This window comes from Cupressus sempervirens, chromosome 7 (assembly GCF_028749045.1).
Source record: "Cupressus sempervirens isolate cs-2001-9-10 chromosome 7, ASM2874904v1, whole genome shotgun sequence".
NCBI lineage: Eukaryota > Viridiplantae > Streptophyta > Pinopsida > Cupressales > Cupressaceae > Cupressus > Cupressus sempervirens.
The window spans coordinates 631,987,756-632,002,090 of record NC_143124.1 but is presented as its reverse complement, the minus strand read 5'-3'; positions in this window follow the sequence as shown (position 1 = coordinate 632,002,090).

Sequence of the window (14,335 nt, the reverse complement as noted above, 5' to 3'; positions counted from 1 at the left end):
GCAAGTTTCAAGTTGTTTCAACATATTTTGACCAAGTTTTGAATGTCTCAAAGTTGGTTAGTTGCCATTGTTGTAAATCTGCATATTGTTCATAATTTTGGGTAGCCCTGTTTGACAAGCTATAACTTTTGACCAGTTGACCCAAATAATAAATTTCCTTTTGCATCATATTCTAGGGGTTAGAGGCTTTCGACACAGTAGATTTGAGCTTATGAAGAATCTTTTTGATCAATTTTCAAACGTGATTCCATTTGCAAGTTATAAAGTTTCACTACTAATCAAAAATGCAAATTGATCGGGAGCCCTATTCAGGATATCATATCTTTGAGTTCATGATAGCTTGGATCAAATGGTTTTCTTCCCTGTATTCTACTCCAAAAATAATTCAATTTTGCTAGTTTGTAAACCTTGACACACTTTCCTAGGGTCATTCTATTTGCAAAAAACACTTTTCTATTGTTGTTCCTTGTCTTGCAAATCTAGGTAGCCAACTTCAGAACTTTGCCAATTGTGTCCCATGATTCATCATGAGTCCAAATCATACAATTACATTCTCCTCATGATATTTAACTATTGCCCTAGTTTCTAGATCCTCAAGTGCTTGTTTGCCCAGTTTTCGAAGCTCAAACCAAACAAATTTTCCAATTTTTTGACATGATTATTTGCAAGGGATTTTAAGTATGCAACTTTGGAGGTCAATATCTTTTGACCCTAATATCTTCATATGACAAGATTTGAAAAACTTGTTGAATATGTCAAAGAGATGAGATATCCAGAGTTTTGAAGTCTAGTCAGGTGTATGGATCAGTTTTTAAGGCTAGCTGACAAGCCTAGTTATCAAAAAATCATGGTTTGTTGAAAATGGTGTAATGAGTTCTAAATGTTGTGACATTGATTGATTTTAAATCAAATTAGTATCATATGATTAATGGATCAGTTTGGGAGGTTAATTGTTTTAGTTGTAAAAAAAAATTAGTGGACCCACTTTGGAGCCTAACTAACTCCTGTTAGATTAATAATGTGTTAGGAATTGAGAATGTCTAAATGATGTTACAATGTTTCAAACTCAATAGAAGATCAACTGGTGTGTGAAAATATATATCTAATGAGAAATGAGAGAGCTAAATAGATTGTACGGCAGCAATTACAAGGCTTGAATGTTGAAGGAGATTGTCCAAAAAATTCATAACGTGATGGTTATGGATCGATCCACCTCATGAGGAGGCAAAGAGATTCAATGTCCAGAGAATCCATAGCATGAAACCAAATCTCCACTTAGGGAACAAGGATCTCCATGCCAAGCAAAAGTAGCAACATATAGGAGATTTTTCTACTGCAAGACAAGGATGAGGGGCATCCAAAGCCACAGCTTCAATAGGTAGCCCATGGCAAGAATGAGGATCCACGTTTTGGCATGTAAATACACAACTAAGGAGCCTCCCATAGCAGATGATAGGAATGACAAGCAGTAGAGGATAGCGGCAGGGAAGCCCACAACCCACTAGAATTTCCATGCCATGAAGATAAATAGTTTCCCATTGGCTATAAATAATAAAAATTGCCCATAACATAGAACAAGAGGCATCCCACCATGGCAATGAAACAAAGTAGCCAATAGAGGTGCAGTCCATTCCAAAAGAAGATTAAGCACCCACATTTTAAAAAGGAACTAGCAAGGGATCCATAGCATAGGGAGCCTCACATTTTGAAGTGGAGGTGGAAATATACAAAAAAGGATTCACATCCATAGTTCAGAAAGCCACATGAAATGAAAGGTCTATGGTTGAGCAAGGAGTGGGGATGGTAGGCGTAAGCAGATTTCACATCTAATTGTCCCACATTGATGAGATTATTTTTTGTCATGGTCTTTTTAAGAATGGAAGCTCACATATGAAGTTGCCTTGGGTCATCGGCCTTTTTAAGACTCACAGTACATGTGCAAAGGGACCCATCACACCAACTAGTGCGTGAAGTCAAACAATGTTTTGACTTGGATTTCCAAGTGCTTGTCATTAGATCAAGAGGCTTAGTTTAGAAGTTTATGATGTTATGCCTAGTCAAGAGATCGAGGACTAAGGATATGAAGGCCAAGACCTTACAAAATGTCGTAAGGTCGTGAGGCAAAATTTGAGGCTCCACGATCTTATGAAATTTTGTAAGATTGTAAGGATGATTTTCAAAGAGGGAGATGAAATGACAAGGCCCATGCTATAGGCTCATAAAATGAATATTTTAGCCTTGAGATGTTATGAATTTGTCTTTCTCGTAAGGTCGGGAGGTGGTTTTGAGAGTAAAATTAAAGTGTTAAAATAATATGCTCATCGTGGAATCGAAAAGAGAAAGTTTTGAGTCTGAGATAATATGATGAATTCGTAAATTTCAAATGTTGTATAGATAATGTGGGGCTCTCCAAATACTATGGCCAATAGAAAATTGACAAGTGGCAAAGGAAGAAATAAAAGTAATAAAATTAAAATTCAAAGAAATATCTGCTCATGAATTTGAAAGATTTGAATATTTAAAAGTTTTTATATAGTTTATACTATATAAACTTTTTAATTTTTCATTTTATTGAATGATCACAGTCTGAGAGCAATTTTTAATATTAGTCTCAGAGCCATGATTTTTATCAAAAATAGGCAATATAATATACCGATGGAACTGGCAAGAAATGAATTTTTCATTTATATAGTCATAATTTGTGCAGATGTTTGTTGGAAGCAACTATAGGCAAATTTGTAATTTTGGGGGCTTTTCAGTGCAAATGTAGTTTTGTTGTTTCTAGTTTGATTTGATGTCATATTTTGATTAGATTATATTAGATTTGACCTCATCAACAACTTGGGGGATGAATTGAATGTTTTGAAGGTAGTTGGAAGCAATCAAGTTTTTTGCCAGTAGAACAGATGAACTTCATGACAAAAGCATATGTGACTAGCTAGATTAGATCTTGAGCCCCAACATAGTTTATGATATAACTGATATTTTCTTCAAGAGATATTTGAAGATTACTTTAAATGAGATATATTAGATATTTTCTACATCATTTATGGTTTTTGGTTACAGGAAGATGAAGAAATTTAGTTTCAACAACTTCAGATTGAAAATTATTTCTAGGGGGACAAATGTCAATTTCAGAGGGATATTCATAAAATATATTCTCTCCTATATATCTTCCTTTTCTTCTCTTTGTAAGGGTTCCAATTCTTTGGAGATTTTCTAAAAATTGTGAGACTAGTCAGGTTCCAATTTTTATGACATGTGAGACCACAAGGTTGGCTCCAATTTTAGAGTTGTGATACCATTTTTTCAGTGTTCTTCTTTTATGAACAGAATATTGTATTTCTTTTGAAGAATTTCATATTATAGAGTCATTCAATTTGTATTTATTGAATTTTGACATACAAATGATGTATTGGTTTCAAAGAAATTAATGCAAGAGTTTAACCTTCTTAGTTTCATTATGATTCTCATCTCCTTCTTCTATTATCTGTAATGTTTTGTGTTTGAGAATGAAGAGCTTGAACTCAGTTGTAATCCTTTAAGGTTATATGTTAGGATGATTTTTTTTTTTGGAACAAAGATCCATATAAATGCTTGTTTACATTGACAAGGTTGCAGGTTACACCAGAAGGATATTACAATAAGTATGAGAGTTTTTAAGAAGATTGATATCTATTTTCATGTTAGATAGACAGATCAGATGTTTGAATATATGAGTATATTAGGATATCCATATGTATGTTAAGGTTTAGTTGATACCCAATGGATAAGGGATTGGTCAGCTTCGAGATTGCATGTCCTCTATTGTTGCATACCCAAGTTATGTTGAGATCCAAATTATCAATTGAATATCTTTCCCTTTATGTTTAAAAGTTGAAAAGGTTTTCCTTCACTAGGTTTATCAGATTCATGTGCTCTATCATTAGCTATTTCACCCATGAATTTTTATATAAACATAGAAGATTAAGGGATTTTATCTGTTATTGAGATTCAGTTATATGCCTTCACAATGGTACCATATAAAGAATTTGAAGTCCACCTACCTAGGTCTCATAGAGCCTAAAGAAGAAAAAATAATTATCCTTATAGTTTTCCCAAGACTATAGTCAAGTGCATCCATTATAGGGACTTTCTAACCTTAGATGTAATTGTCTAGTTTCTTGGTTATTTTCAAAACTGTTAAATCAGGAGTCAACGGAGCATGTTTGACAATTTTTGTAATAATGCATATTTATCGACCAAATTTTTCCTAGGCCTAATTGTAAGATCCTTGATGGATCTAAACATTAAAAACATGAGAAATAACCATGAAAATACCTATTCGTAAGATATGGGATCATTTATGACCAATAGCTAGCCAAGGGCTTATAAATTGCCAATCCTAGAACTATGGTCTTACAATGTGATCCAATGACCAATCTAATATTCCTAAGCATGGGTATAGGTCATAATGACCTTAGTGCAAACTCATTTATTTTTTGATGGTGGAGTGGGTGCTCTTACACCATATAAGTTGTTCCAAGTGATGAGACTTGGTCAAGATTTATTCCTCACTACTTACTTTAATGCTTTTCACAACAAGATGACATATATATTAAGAGATAAGGATCCTAAGACCTTGAGGGATGCTTATAAGATGGCTATAATATTGAGAATAATAGAAAGGCCTATGCTAAGTTGGGAAGGAGAGATGACCCAAAATTGTTCAATCCAAGGAATAATAAGAAAGAAGGTGAGAAGCTTGCTACAGGTAAGAAACCTAAAGAGAATACAATGGGTCAAGTGTTGAACCTTGTTAAGAATATGAATCCAATAGTAAATCATGGCAATAAGAAAAATACTGGTGATAAACCTCAATTTAATAACCATTGCAATCGGCAGCATGGGATGTAGAACTATCCCTATACTATACAATGGAAGGATGGAAAACCTATTCCTAATCCTACTCAAGGAACTAAGGACAAAGCTACACCAGATCCACTATAGAGAAATTATGTGAACATGATAGATGATGTGCCTTGATGTATTCTATTGGCTCATGATTTAACAGTTTTGAAAATGACCAAAACTAGACAAATGCATCTAAGGCTAGCAACTTCCTATGAAAGATACACTTGACTGCAGTCTTGGGCCAACTATAAGGCATGACTCCTTCTTCTACTTTAAGCTCTGCAAAAAATAGGTGGGTAGACCTCAAATTCAAATGATATCGTACCAGTGCAAAAATGTATCCCTGAATCTATTAAGCAGATTTTACCCTTATTTCTCCTAATGACTCATGAAATAACACAGATCTATAGTAGCAAATTGCAACTCTATGATATTCACAAGATGAGTGAGGGTGTCACATTTAGGTTCTTCAACATGAAAGGGAAATAAAATTTATTATTGATGTTGATTTTCAACAAATCCTCAAACATGTAGTAATAAGAACGAATTGATCCTATGAATGATCAGTGCCTAATCCATTGGAAAATTCCATGAATTGAATACATACATATGTGATATCTAGGACATATTTCATACACCAGGATATCAGATCCATCCTATCACTTTGTGATTCAAACATTGGTGTTCATTAAGACCTCATTCTTATGAAATATCCTTCTCAAAATAACCAGCAACCCTGTCAAACACATCAAGCATTTACTTGACCCCTTGTTCCAATAGAAAAACATATGTGACATACAACTTTAAAGGGATACAAATGGGTCTTAGCTCTTTGTTCCTAGACCACATAAGACTACAAATTACTAAGATAGGAGATGAGAATCAGAATGAAACTAAAGAAATTCTGACTCACTTGTATTCATTTCCTTGAAATTATGCATTCAAATGCATGAATTTCAAAAACACAAAATAACATATCTAAAACTAGTTGAATTAACTTCACTACTGCTATTCATACAAAAGAGAAATTGTTGAATGAATGGTGTTTCAGTATTGGGAATACATCAAAACTGGAACTAGAATATGGTCTCACAATAATGTGCAAATTTTCTCCAAAAAACTAGAACCACAACTTGTTTCTCAGTGACAAAAATTGGAACCCTCATCATGGATCAAAGAAAGAAAGATATAGACAAGAAAGAATTCCCGGATCTGATTTCAGAATGACAGGTGTCCACTTAGAATTCCATCTCCAACAACTGAATCAACTCTTTCTTCTCTCTACCATTTTGATCTGATTTTGTTTCATGATTATCTTGTAACTGATTTGCAAAATATCTCTTGCTGAATGATGAAATCCTTTATTTGCCAAAATATCTTATTTGCATCAAGAATGCTAATAAAACTCCATTTAATAGACTTAAAAATGACCCCACCTGCATTTCCCCTATCTTTTATGCATATTCAAGTCATTACCTTACTAGAAATCACAATTGAACTCTAATACCTAAATATGGTTGCAAGAAAGGAAATTGAGACAAAACCTCATGTATCTTGAATAGATGGCTTCCTATGTAGAAATTGACTCCATAATCATAAAATTCATTCTCTCCCAATTTCAGCAATATATAATATTGTTATATTTGCTTACCAGGAACCCCTTGAAAACTAGTTTGAAAAACACTCCTTTGGTAGAAATGTCAGGTTTGTCACTTTGAGAGATTAAATATTCAAAATTTAATTCAATCCTAAAGTTCAAACTTTATACCAAAAAGCCCTTTTTGATTTTAAAACTTATTCACGTGCATTTTTGAGAAAATATATTAAAATTTGATCTTTTCAAACATTTTATATTTTCCCTACTCTTTGACTTTGGGTCAACCCTTTGTTGACTAACTACCATGTGCCAGTATTTGATTTTCCCATCTCATTGCCAACATCAGTGCCACTTGAGACTTGCACCACATGTCATCATCCCACAATCCTGCATTATTTATCTCGTGAGCACTTTGAAAATGTGGGTTTACATTGATTGTTGGATTGTGACAAGTGTCACGATCCTGTACGTCATGTTGATCTGCTCGTTTAGTACCATCTCATCGTGTGCGAGGCCCGCTCTACCACATGGCAGTCACCTGCATTCTTGCAATTGTTAACCTCTACGCATCTTCTTTTTGCAAGTGTGTGTCGGTCACACGATCTAGCCACATGGCATGATCTTGAGTTTGATCACCACCTCAGCCCCTCTAGGGATTCATTCAAAATATAGCCTATGTCACCCAAGGTTTTGAAGCTCTTTGGCCGACCAAGGGCCCCACTGGGATCCGCCACACACTTTCCCTTTAAAAAGGTTGTCCCTTAAGACATAAATCATATTGCTTGTTTTAGTATATAAAGAACAAAGGCAACCCTCCCAAGGTAAATGTGGGGTAATGGGTTTTGCTACCACCTTTGCAAAGATGTCTCCTGCACATGCTTTGTCTCAAAAATTGTAGAATCCTCGAGCTTGAGATTCAAGGGAACATCTTGTCTGGGCTGATTCCCAGAGACATTACTCACTTCCAGCAGCTCTTGAATCTCCAAGTCAGTGAGAACAGATTGACGGGGCTCCATTATGCCCGAGCTTGCAATGCTATCGAAAATCAACGAAATCGATCTCTCACATAATGCTTTCACAGGGATGATTCCTCAAGTGTTTAAAAATTGCACTACTCTTGAGATCTTTAATGTTTCTTTCAATCGGCTCACTGGGTGTGTGACTTGAAACTCCTGTGTGGATTTCCCTTTTATGTGGTATCCTATTTTAATCCACCTCCTACTTCTTTGTGCTTCATTTCCAAATGCCCAACCCTTCCTTGCTACTAGTGTGGATTGTAGCTGTGAGGAGCCTTCTCTTTTTGCTCAATGTGGTCTTCACATCTACACTTCCATTTCAATGTTTATGACTATTGAGGATAGCTTCTCTCTTTGTTTTTAGTGGCTCCCTTTTAAAATATGCATTTTGTTCCTTTAGAAAGTCGTGGCTATTCCTTTGGCGTGAACTCTATTCTTTTCATTCTTTTCGGCTCTCTGCAATGAGAAAGGCATTCTCTATTTGGCGTGAGCTCTCTAACTTCAATGTAGGCTTTCTACATGCTCATGGGCTTCTCATCCCAGGGATCAGCTTCTACCACACCAGCGTAGTCAAGAACAGAAACATTTGGCATGTTTTTGAAAAAAAAAAAAATTTAGCAACCCCACATCACAGACTATGCTGCGTGAGTTGTTCTTTATTAAATTGGGCGGCTTTCACTTCACACAAATTGCCTTTCCTTTGTTTCCTCGTCTTCCCTCTACACCTCTTTTGTTGTGATCTTCTTCAAATGCGTGAGGCTCTTCAATGCTTGAGGCTTTGTATATTGATGGTGTGGGTTCATTCCTTTCAAATCAGTGGCTGGGTCTAGATACTAAACTTTATCTTCCTCGCTCTTCTTCAAAATGAAAAAGCACCTCTTCCTAGCTCACTTTGGTGAAATCAATTTTCTTGGGATCAAAAGGTTGCAACACCTTGTCCATTCAGAATTTAGTAGGATGCCTTTTAAGATGGTGCCCTTCATTAAACTGAGCAATGAAACCACTCTTCCTAGGAATAACCTTAGTTTCACATGTGGTAACATAATAGAAGAACAACCCTTTTCTCATCATGTCTTCCCATTGTTCAAGAAGCAGAAAATCAAGGAAGGAAACTTCAGCTCCTGGAGTATTGTCCTCTGCATTCTTTTCACAAGTAGGAAGGGTGTCCCTTCTTTCAAAAGTATACAAGGGCAACTCTGACCTTTATAATTTGTCACCAAAGATAAATAACAGCTATAGATGTTGATGTAGGGAAGACACGGCAAAACATTTTGAGCATAAAAACTCCTCACTTCCACATCTTATTTGGTGGCTGCCTCTAATTTTAGTTCAGCTCTTTAGGCTTGAGTTCTATGAGATGGGATACTATAAATTCATTACCATATGATCCATTTGTGTGTAGAGAGATTTTTTTATGATAAGATATCCACATCTAATTTTAAACATCAAATTGATTTCATTGGATAGGGAGTACTTATCTATCACCAGAGCAACATGTATGGGTTTTGCATTGCATATATAAAGTTGGAACTCTCTAACCATATTACTGCATCATCTGGTGGACTTGTGTTTACTCATTTTTCTTTGAGGAAGCATCTTTATTATAGTTGTAACAAGTTTAGATAACTCATCAACATGATTTCAATGGTGGAACACATTAAACAACTCACTAAAAGGTAACTACCCTGCCCTCAAAATAAGCAAGTAACATCTCATGGGTGCAAGTCTATTATTGTCCCATCATAACCTTTATCATTAAATGACTTCAGAGGAAATGTAGCTAAGGGTTCCACAAATGGTATGAAGTAGACAATCATCCCTACTTGCTGAGACAATGCACTAAGGCTAAAGTCAAATATTCCCAAATTTTCATGTACTCAAAAGAAGACTATCTGGCTTCAAACCTCTATGGTAAACACCTTTACTATGGCAATGATCAACATCATTAATAAGTTACTGGAAATATTTACTTACTTCATCTTCCTCCTTTCCAACTTTGAAAGATATATGCCCATAATTACACTAATTACAATCATTAAAACCCTTTAATTTTAGGAAATTTTAATCCTCGATACACATTATCAATCTGATATCATTTAGTTGTGTCCCAAAGCGGGCCTAACTAAAAAAAAAAAAAAAATTCAGGTAACTAATTATTTAGACTGATCCATTCATTATCTAATAATGATCAAAGTCAAAATCGACCGTTGAATTAGCATTTGAAACTCTAATTCACCCCCTTCTGCAACTTGTCAATTTCATGCTAGGAGGTCCTCTGACTGGGCTTAAGACCTGACCCAAACACCTAACCGAGCTCTGAAATCAAACATACTAATTCTCTGTTCCACATACTTTTACACTACCAAATCTTGTCTCATGATGAATTCTCAATCAAAATATATTGACTATTAAAGTTGACCTCTCAAAATTACCTGCAAGAAAACACATCAAAAAACACTAAATTGGGTTTGGATTTGGCTTTGAAAACTGGACAAATGGACACTTGGGAAAATGAAAACTGGGGCATTGATTCTCTATCATGAGGATACTATAGATCTATGATTTGGGCTCATGACAAATAACAAGATGCAAATAGAAATCAGTCAAAGTGGGCTACTCAGATTGTACAAACTGGAAATAATGACAGAAAAGTGATTCTTTGCGAATGGAATTGACTTGAGAAAAGTGTGCAAATGGATTCATCAAGATGTGAAAACTGGCACACTTAAAGTATTTTCAAAGGACAACATAGTGGTACAATACATTCAATCTAGAAAATTACAGATATCAAGTTATAACATCACAAACAGGGCTTCCAACAAATCTACAACTTATGACACTAGTAAAACTTTAGAAATTATGTTTGGAATCGCGTTTGAAAACTGATCAAACAGATTCGTCAAAAGCTAAAACTTGAAACATAAAAAGTCTCTAATGTCTACAATACAACACAAAAATAAATTTAGCATTTTGGTCAACTATTCAAAAGTTATTATAGGTCAAACAGTGCCTCCCAAAATTATGTACAATTTGCAAATACATGAAAACAGTAAACTACCAACTTTGAGGGATTCAAAACCTAGTCAAACGGATTCAAAGTGACTCAAAATCTAAAACATAGGCTCTTTGATATGGACACTAGACACTCCCAAACTGGAAAATCACAAAATTTTTATGGGTATGAGATATTTAGATGCAAAAATGGCCTCCTATCACTGTTTGACACTTGGGGTAAGAATGCAGAATTGACATTTGCTCAAAACAGGATCTTACAAAATAGCTTGGAATGGCAATTTATCACCGTGGAACAAGTAGATACACTAAATGAAATTTTCTAGAAGCATTAAACACCTCTTAGGCCTCAAAATGACAGTCGGGTACATAGGCATCAAAAAGCGTTTATAGGGCTTAAATTTCTCAACGGTGCTCAAAATCAAGGCTACAATTTTGAGCGCCAACATATTCTATGCTTGTACCCTCATTCCTCTAACTATTTTGTAGTGGCCTATTCTTTTTCTACAAATCAACATGCACAAAATGAAGAAGGAAAAGAAGAAGAGATTCATGAGGATGAAGGATGCAATATGATAAATTTGTGTGATGATGGTGAGGAGTCTGATTTAGAAGATTCTAAGAATGATGTTGTAAATTAGAGAAATGTCTATCAAATGCACCATCAGCAAGTGTTTTCAAATGATTAAGATCAAGATGAAGACATGATCTTCTATACATTTTCAAGTGTGGATCACATGAACTTGAGGAAACCATCCAAAGAAGAGATTGACAAGATCACTGTAGAAATAATAGCCAAAGTTCATAGTACTTACAATTTGAGAAACAAAATTATTGACAATGTTGTGGGTAATCATTTGGTATTTTCATTAAAGAAATTACTCATAATATGAATGATGAAAATAACTAAGGTCAAGGATAATAATAATAAAAAGTGGGAGCCCAAAAAGAAAGTACAATTTTAGAGAGTTTGAAAAGTCAAGGAAAGTGTACAAGAAAAGAAATCAGAGTTTGATTTCATCAAGAAAGTGACAAATCCTATTATTAAAGTACCAATATCTATAGGTAATCCTATTAAAATTATTATTTATGATCTTTTTGACATGATTACAATGTTATCTCAAATTACTGTCAAAGTTCCCTTATCTAAGATGTTTAGGATAGAGGAACACAAAAGCAAGGCTTTGTCTTGGTTGGGCAAGATAGGAAATAATAATGATGTAGAACAAAAACCCACAATCATGTAGTAGAGACCACTCATAATAGAAGAAAAAGGATTTATGTCCCAAACACCCTAGATGTATTTGGATAATTCATCTGTAGCTTACATAAAAGACATTAGTCCTTTCTTTCTTAGTCTAGTCATTAAAGGAAAAAAATTTTAAAATTACATGATTGATTAAGGAGCATCAAGCACTATTATACCTTTCATTGTTATGGAATCCATTGGCTTAGAAGTAGATACCAAACAAGATAGGTATAGAGCAATGGATGCAAGGGAAGTGCCTATTATAGGTACGATTGATGCATTACCTTTTAGACTAGTTGCATATCTTGATGTTGAATTGATCATGACTGTCCTTATAGTTGATATTCCTCCCCATTGTGGAATGATAATCTCTATAAAATGAAGTTCTATAATGGGAGGTAGCCTATAGTGGGACTTTCATATGCTACTTTTCATATAGAAGATAAAGCTATAAAAATTGATAGAGAACCAAGGGTAACTCATATGTTTGAAGATAATGTTGATAAAGATTCTACATATTTTCTAGATATTGACGTTAATTCTTTTTAGAGCCAAACTTGTCATTTAAGAAGTTGAAAAATTACCCCCACTGATTGCATAAGAGGTAACTGATTGTATGGATTCTCAAAACTTATGGATTATGTATTTTGATGGAGAAAGTTCTAAGGAAGGATCAAGAGCTAGGGTAGAATTAATATTTCCAAAGAAAAACACTTTTAGGTATTCATATACCTTAAATCTTACATGTTACAGGATTAAAAGTTGCAGCAAGTCATGGAATTAAGAAACTACATGTTATTGGTGACTCAAAGTTAGTTGTGTCTCAGGTTAAGGAGGCATATGCCTCCAAGAATAAAATTCTAAAATAGTGTAGGAATGTTGTTTGGGACCAAATAGAAGCATTTGATGCCTTTTAAATTTCTTGGATGGACAGAAGTAATGAAAAAATGGCTGACCTATTAGATAATGTAGCAATCAAGACAGATGACATATCATTTGCTACTGTGTCTAAGATTAAAATGCAAAATAGGCCATCAATTCCTAACAATGTAGAAAGTTGGCAAGTATTTGAAGATGACAAAGGCATCTTGAATTTCCTCCTAAATGAGGATATATATCATGGCCAAGAGTTGGATTGTAGTTCTTTTCTTGAAACAACAGATGGAAAGTAAACCATTTTTGGCCAGGAAATCTTGAAGTTAAAGACACACAAAGTACCTAAAGAACTGGTAGTTTTAGAAAGTGTTTTTGACAACTAGGATAGAGTACATTTAGAAGTTATAAATAAGAAGCCACATGAACTTGAAGAGATTAATCTTGGTACTGTTGAAACTCCTAGAAAGGTATATATTGGTAAGACTTTATCCCCTACAATTAGGAAGTCTTTGATTGATTTTCTTAGAAAATTCAGACATGTTTTTGCATGGTCATGTGATGACCTTAAGGCTTATAGGGAAGATTTTTTTCAGCATTTAATACCCCTTAAAGATAATGTCAAGCCATTTAGACAAAAATAGAGACCTATAAATCCTACTCTATTCCCTAAAATGCATGAAGAACTTATGAAACTTAGGGATGGAGGGGTCATCAAACCAATTAAACACTCTTCATGGGTGTCAAACATAGTACCAATTAGGAAAAATAATGGGGAATTAGGCTATGTGTTGATTTTAGAAACCTCAATATTGCATCCTTAAAGGATAATTATGGATTGTCCAATATAGAGGCTATGTTGTAGCAAATTACTAGTTCAGAGCTAATATCTATTATGGATGGTTTCTTAGGATATAATTAGGTCCTTGTTGATAAAAAGGAACAATTAAAACAACCTTCACTACTCCTTGGGGAATGTATGTGTATGTAAGGATGTCTTTCGACCTAATAAATACAGGAGAAACATTTCAAAGAGCTATGGATGTTGCATTCAAGGAGTATATTGATAAATTCATGGTTTTATACCAAGATGATCTCATAGAATACTCAAAAAAGGATGAAGACAAATGTAGGAATTTGGAAAAGATTTTCATCAAAGCCTTGGAGTATGGTGTTTCTTTAAACCCAAAGAAATGCACTTTTGGAGTGACGAAAGGGAAATTGCTTGGTCACATAGTATCTAAGGATGGAGTGAAAATAAACCCTAAGAGAGTGACAACAATTTATAAAGTCCCTAAGACCAAAAATGCCAAAGGAATCTAGTCTTTCTTTGGGAAAGTAATTTTTTTAAGGAGATTTCTAACTAATTTTGCATAAATCAACAAGCCAATCTCCAAGATGCTCAAGAAAGGAGCAACCATAAATTAGGAAGGTGAGCCTCCAGTAGCTTTTCAAGAAATTAAAATTGCTATAAAAAAAATGCACCTACCCTTAGGACCCCAGATTATGCAAATCCAATGCATATTTTTTGTTTTGCATCTTTCCACACTATCGCAGAAATTTTGCTTCAGAGGAACAAAGAGGGCTATGAGCAACCCTTTGCATTTTTTAGTAAATCCCTCTAGCCTATAGAACTAAAGTATGACATCAATGAAAAGCATGCTTATGCTCTTGTCAAATTTGTTAAAGCTTTTA